Consider the following 6,000-nt stretch of genomic DNA (forward strand, 5'->3'; position numbering starts at 1 on the left):
GGGAAGTGAATGGGCTCTCACATACAGATCTGCGTCGCTGTCAGGTCCCTCTGTGTTCTACATTGGTTGGCTCCCCCTGGTGACTGGAAGCAGTATCACTCACGCGGAGTGATACTGGTACCCGATCTGTGTGTGAGAGCTGCAGTGTAATGGAGCTGGAATGGCGAGGGACCTAACAGCGACACAGATCTCTGTGTGAGAGCCCATCAACCACCAGCACCTACCAACTGTAATTGTTTGGGGTCTGGTAAGTGCAATTTTTTTAGGGGGGGTGCCTGCTTTCTTTTGGAGGTGTCTGCTTTCTTTTGGAGGTGTCTGCTTTTTTTTGGGGGTGTCTGCTTTCTTGTGGGGGTATGTCTTTCATTTGGGGGTGTCTGCTTTTTTTGGGGGTGCCTGCTTTCTTTTGGAGGTGTCTCCTTTCTTTTGGGGATGTCTGCTTTCTTTTGGGGGTGTCTGCTTTCTTTTGGCGGTGTCTGCTTTCTTGTGGGGGTATGTCTTTCATTTGGGGGTGTCTGCTTTCTTTTGGAGGTGTCTGCTTTCTCTTGGGGGTGTCTGCTTTCTTGTGGGGGTATGTCTTTCATTTGGGGGTGTCTGCTTTTTTTTGGGGGTGCCTGCTTTCTTTTGGAGGTGTCTCCTTTCTTTTGGGGATGTCTGCTTTCTTTTGGGGGTGTCTGCTTTCTTTTGGGGGTGTCTGCTTTCTTGTGGGGGTATGTCTTTCATTTGGGAGTGTCTGCTTTCTTTTGGAGGTGTCTGCTTTCTTTTGGGGGTGTCTGCTTTCTTGTGGGGGTATGTCTTTCATTTGGGGGTGTTTGCTTTCTTTTGGAGGTGTCTGCTTTCTTTTGGGGGTGCCTGCTTTTGTCGCGGGCGGGGAGTGCGCTGCTCGACCGCGTTCGCGGCTCGGGTCCGGCCGCTGCTGCTGCTCGGTGGCTCGAGCGGTGGGCCGGATCCGGGGACTCGAGCGGCGCTCCTCGCCCGTGAGTGAAAGGGGTGGGTTTGATTTGGGGATTGAGTTCGTGACGCCACCCACGGGTCGTGGTGAGGTTGGGGCACCACCGCTGCTGGTGACGGGGATCCCGGGAGCGTGGTTAGGGAGCAGCTGGGATGTTTTCCCCCTCCGTGGGTAGGGGTTGGTGGTCCCGGGGCCCGGTGAGGGGTGTAGGGAGGTATGCAGGGCAGGTGAGGTGCAGGGTCATGGGGGCAGCGCGGTGCCGGACGGCACGGTGGTACTCACTCAGCCAGGAATGAACACAGAGTCTCCGGTAAAACAAACGGCTGGATGGACGGGTCCCGCAGCCGGCTGCCTTAGCTACTCCCGGACGGTTGGTGATGGCTGCCTTTCCCTGCACCTTCTGTGTGTTTTCGGTCCCGATGGCTTCCCACCGGTGACCCGCTCCCCAGCGTATAGGTGCCGGAGGGCCCTTTTTGCCCGCAGGCTCTGGCCCTGGGAGCTCTAGCTCTGGCGGTAGCTTTATCTCCCTGTACGGTTTGGACGGTTGCCTTCACTCGGGTCTTTGATGCTGGGAAACCCCGGAGGTTCCCTTCGCTAACGGATTTGACCAGTTTTACGGCGACTCCCAGCCTGGTCGGGGTCCGCAGGCCCTGCCGGTTTGGTGCTGGCTTCTCTTCGCTCCCCGCTTCGGTACCGGTGGGCCACCGCCCAACCCCGGCACTATGGTTCCGCGTCGATAGGCCTCTCCTGCAGACGGCCACCACCGTCTGCCAACCTTGCTGTATGTGCCCGGGCCACGTACCCGGACACGGTCAGTCTGCTCCTCTACTACCACTTCCCTCAACTGCAAAACTCTTCTGAACCCTTTTCCCGCCTCCAGGGCTGCGAACTCCTCGATGGGCGGGGCCAACTGCCTGGCTCCGCCCCACCTGGTGTGGACATCAGCCCCTGGATGGAGGCAACAAGGATTTGTGTGTGCGGCTGATGTGCCTAACCGGGGTGTGGGGTGTGTTGTTGCAGTTCCTGTGACGTCCTGGCTTGCCCAGGGCGCCACACTTTCTTTTGAGGATGTCTGCTTTATTTTGGAGGTGTCTCCTTTTTTTGTAGGTGTCTGCTTTCTTTTAGGGATGTCTGCTTTCTTTTGGAGGTGCCTGCTTTATTTTGGGGGTATCTGCTTTCTTTTGGGGGTGTCTGCTTTCTTTTGGTGGTGTCTGCTTTCTTTTGGTGGTGTCTGCTTTCTTTTGGAGGTGTCTGCTTTCTTTTGGAGGTGTCTGCTTTCTTTTGGAGGTGTCTGCTTTCTTTTGGTGGTGTCTGCTTTCTTTTGGAGGTGTCTGCTTTCTGTTGGAGGTGTCTGCTTTCTATTGGGGGTGTCTGCTTTCTTTTGGTGGAGTCTGTTTTCTTTTGGGGGTATCTGCTTTCTTTTGGTGGTGTCTGCTTTCTTTTGGAGGTGCCTGCTTTCTTCTGGTGGAGTCTGTTTTCTTTTGGGGGTATCTGCTTTCTTTTGGTGGAGTCTGTTTTCTTTTGGGGGTATCTGCTTTCTTTTGGGGGTATCTGCTTTCTTTTGGGGGTGTCTGCTTTCTTTTGGAGTAATCTGCTTTCTTTTGGGGGTGTCTGCTTTCTTTTGGTGGTGTCTGCTTTCTTTTGGGGGCATCTGCTTTCTTTTGGAGGTGCCTGCTTTATTTTGAGGGTATCTGCTTTCTTTTGGGGGTGTCTGCTTTCTTTTGGTGGTGTCTGCTTTCTTTTGGTGGTGTCTGCTTTCTTTTGGAGGTGTCTGCTTTCTTTTGGAGGTGTCTGCTTTCTTTTGGAGGTGTCTGCTTTCTTTTGGTGGTGTCTGCTTTCTTTTGGAGGTGTCTGCTTTCTGTTGGAGGTGTCTGCTTTCTGTTGGGGGTGTCTGCTTTCTTTTGGTGGAGTCTGTTTTCTTTTGGGGGTATCTGCTTTCTTTTGGTGGTGTCTGCTTTCTTTTGGAGGTGCCTGCTTTCTTCTGGTGGAGTCTGTTTTCTTTTGGGGGTATCTGCTTTCTTTTGGTGGAGTCTGTTTTCTTTTGGGGGTATCTGCTTTCTTTTGGGGGTATCTGCTTTCTTTTGGGGGTGTCTGCTTTCTTTTGGAGTAATCTGCTTTCTTTTGGGGGTGTCTGCTTTCTTTTGGTGGTGTCTGCTTTCTTTTGGGGGCATCTGCTTTCTTTTGGAGGTGTCTGCTTTCTTTTGGGGGTATCTGCTTTCTTTTGGTGGTGTCTGCTTTATTTTGGAGTAATCTGCCTTCTTTTGGGGGTGTCTGCTTTCTTTTGGTGGCGTCTGCTTTCTTTTGAAGGTGTCTGCTTTCTTTTGGTGGTGTCTGCCTTCTTTTGGTGGTGTCTGCCTTCTTTTGGTGGTGTCTGCCTTCTTTTGGTGGTGTCTGCTTTCTTTTGGGGGTATCTGCTTTCTTTTGGAGGTGTCTGCTTTATTTTGGAGTAATCTGCCTTCTTTTGGGGGTGTCTGCTTTCTTTTGGTGGTGTCTGCTTTCTTTTGAAGGTGTCTGCTTTGTTTTGGGGGTGTCTGCTTTCTTTTGGGGGTATCTGCTTTCTTTTGGAGGTGTCTGCTTTATTTTGGAGTAATCTGCCTTCTTTTGGGGGTGTCTGCTTTCTTTTGGTGGTGTCTGCTTTCTTTTGAAGGTGTCTGCTTTGTTTTGGGGGTGTCTGCTTTCTTTTGGTGGTGTCTGCTTTCTTTTGGAGTAATCTGCTTTCTTTTGGAGGTGTCTGCTTTCTTTTGAAGGAGTCTGCTTTCTTTTTGGGGGCGTCTGCTTTCTTTTGGAGGTGTCTGCTTTCTTTTTGGGGTATCTGCTTTCTTTTGGGGATGTCTGCTTTCTTTTGGGGGCGGCTGCTTTCTTTTGAGGGCGGCTGCTTTCTTTTTGGAGGTGTCTGCTTTCTTTTGGAGTTGTCTGCTTTCTTTTTGGGGTATCTGCTTTCTTTTGGAGATGTCTGCTTTTTTCTTGGGGGTGTCTGCTTTCTTTTGGGGGTGTCTGCTTTCTTTTGGGGGTGTCTGCTTTCTTTGATGAAGAGTCCTCTTGTATTCTTTAACTTTTTTAACTGCTTGGACAATTACAGTACAACAATTAGAGCTTATTTTTGCAGTAGGGCTTATATTTTAAGCTTAATTCCAAAAGCCCCAAAAATCCTATTAGGATTTATTTTCAGGAAATATATAATTGTATTTAACCCAAATCCTAAAATTCTTAAATAAAAAAAAAAATCAAAATGGGAGAATTAATGTTTTATAATTAAAAGTGATCAAAATGTAATACAAATTCCAAACTGTAACAAGTTCCATTGTCGGAATGGTCGGGCATCGTTCACACTTTCATCTATGGATAAAGCCATGAATCGTTACCTTTGAATTTGGGGTAGAAGCACCAGTTCACCTCGGGGGTACTCGAGTCAAAGCAGCAGCCTCTGGAGTAACAGTCCTTGGCTTTAATTCCAGGGAAGCCACAATCTTTCCTTTGTTTGGTGCTGACGGCGCACTGAGCCTTATCTGGAATAAAAAATAAAAAAAAAAAAATTGCAATTTTCAAAAACAAAAAATGTAATGAAATTCCTTTTATCCAACATTTGTCCTGAAATTCCGATAATCCAGCACTTCCCCGTTTGCTTATCCCGAATGGTCGATATTGCCCTGTTCTGCGCCGATTTCACAGTTTTCCACTAGAATGCCCCATATAGTTTTTAAAAAAATAATTAGCAATTTTGAGCTTTGAACCCATCCTGGCAAATTTTGGGTATATCCCAGTCTAAAAACAAAAATAATCTATATAAACCCCTCTAACAATGTGTTTCCACCTGGGTTTGGTAGGTTATACAGCCGTCCTAGGAGCGGGTCTTTAATTTGTGGACTTTTTTTTGCTATAAAAAATTTTGGCAATTCAGTTCAGATGCATTCTTTTCCTGCACCCTCAATGGTTTGGGGTCATAAATCAGCTGAGAGGAGTTCAGAAAAAGACTAAAGAGTTACAAACTTTCTTATTGGATAAGAATGAGCTCACTGATGGATTCTCAGTTACCTCCTTCGGTTAACAAGGCAAAGATTATAGGAGGCAAATGATGCTAAATGTTTTATTAAACCCAATTACAAAATTGATTCTTTTTTTTTTTTAGCACAAAATACATACAGTTCAGTACAAAAACACAATTGTCTCCAAAGGTGGAAACCCCTATATCAATGCTCATTTTTGTAAGTGTGCAATATATAAGGTGGGATTAGTATTATAACTTGTCATTTAGGGGTCTGGGAAAGTGGGGTGAGAGCTGAGACAGGGTATGGCCAAATTTTAAAGAAGCAGATATAACTGTCTATATGGTGTAAAAAAAAAGACTTTCCATTTGCCATTGATGTCTTTTTTTTTACCTGGTGTAAATGCCGCTGTTCTCCTGAATCCGGCAAAGTTTTCCTTTTCTTTCTGCGACTCTCCATTCCTGAGATATGGGCTTCTTTTCCCTGAATATAAATCTAGTCTTGTTAGCCAGGAGGGCGTGGTTTTCTTGAGAGCCACACCCATTTGGCTACAGGGAAAAAGAGGCTATATCTCAGGAATGGAGCGGAGCAGGAAGAAAAGAAAAACAGCGCCGGATTCAGGAGAACAGCGGCTTTTACACCAGATAATACATACCATATATCTATCTATATATGTCTATAGATATATATGTGTATATATATATATATATATATATATATATATATATATATATATATATATATATATATATATATATATACACGCATACAGTATTTATGGGAAGTGATTACTTGTGCAATGTAGAATAAAATTATACCTTGTGCCTTCGAGAAGAAGCACCAATGAACCCCGGGGATGATGGAGTCGAAGCAGCAGTTCCTCCTGGCGCACTCGGAGGAGCTGATCCCGGGGTAGCCGCAGTCTCTTCTGTCGTACAGGGCCACGTTACATTCCTTGGGGTTAATTACTGCCGAGTCTGCCGACATTAAAGAAAAGAAGAAAAGTCTGATTATTTCCCTGCAGTCAGGAGCCGCACATCCCCGGTAAGGCAGATACAGTATATTCCA

The sequence above is a fragment of the Anomaloglossus baeobatrachus genome, chromosome 2 (assembly GCF_048569485.1).
Source record: "Anomaloglossus baeobatrachus isolate aAnoBae1 chromosome 2, aAnoBae1.hap1, whole genome shotgun sequence".
NCBI classification, from domain to species: Eukaryota; Metazoa; Chordata; class Amphibia; order Anura; family Aromobatidae; genus Anomaloglossus; species Anomaloglossus baeobatrachus.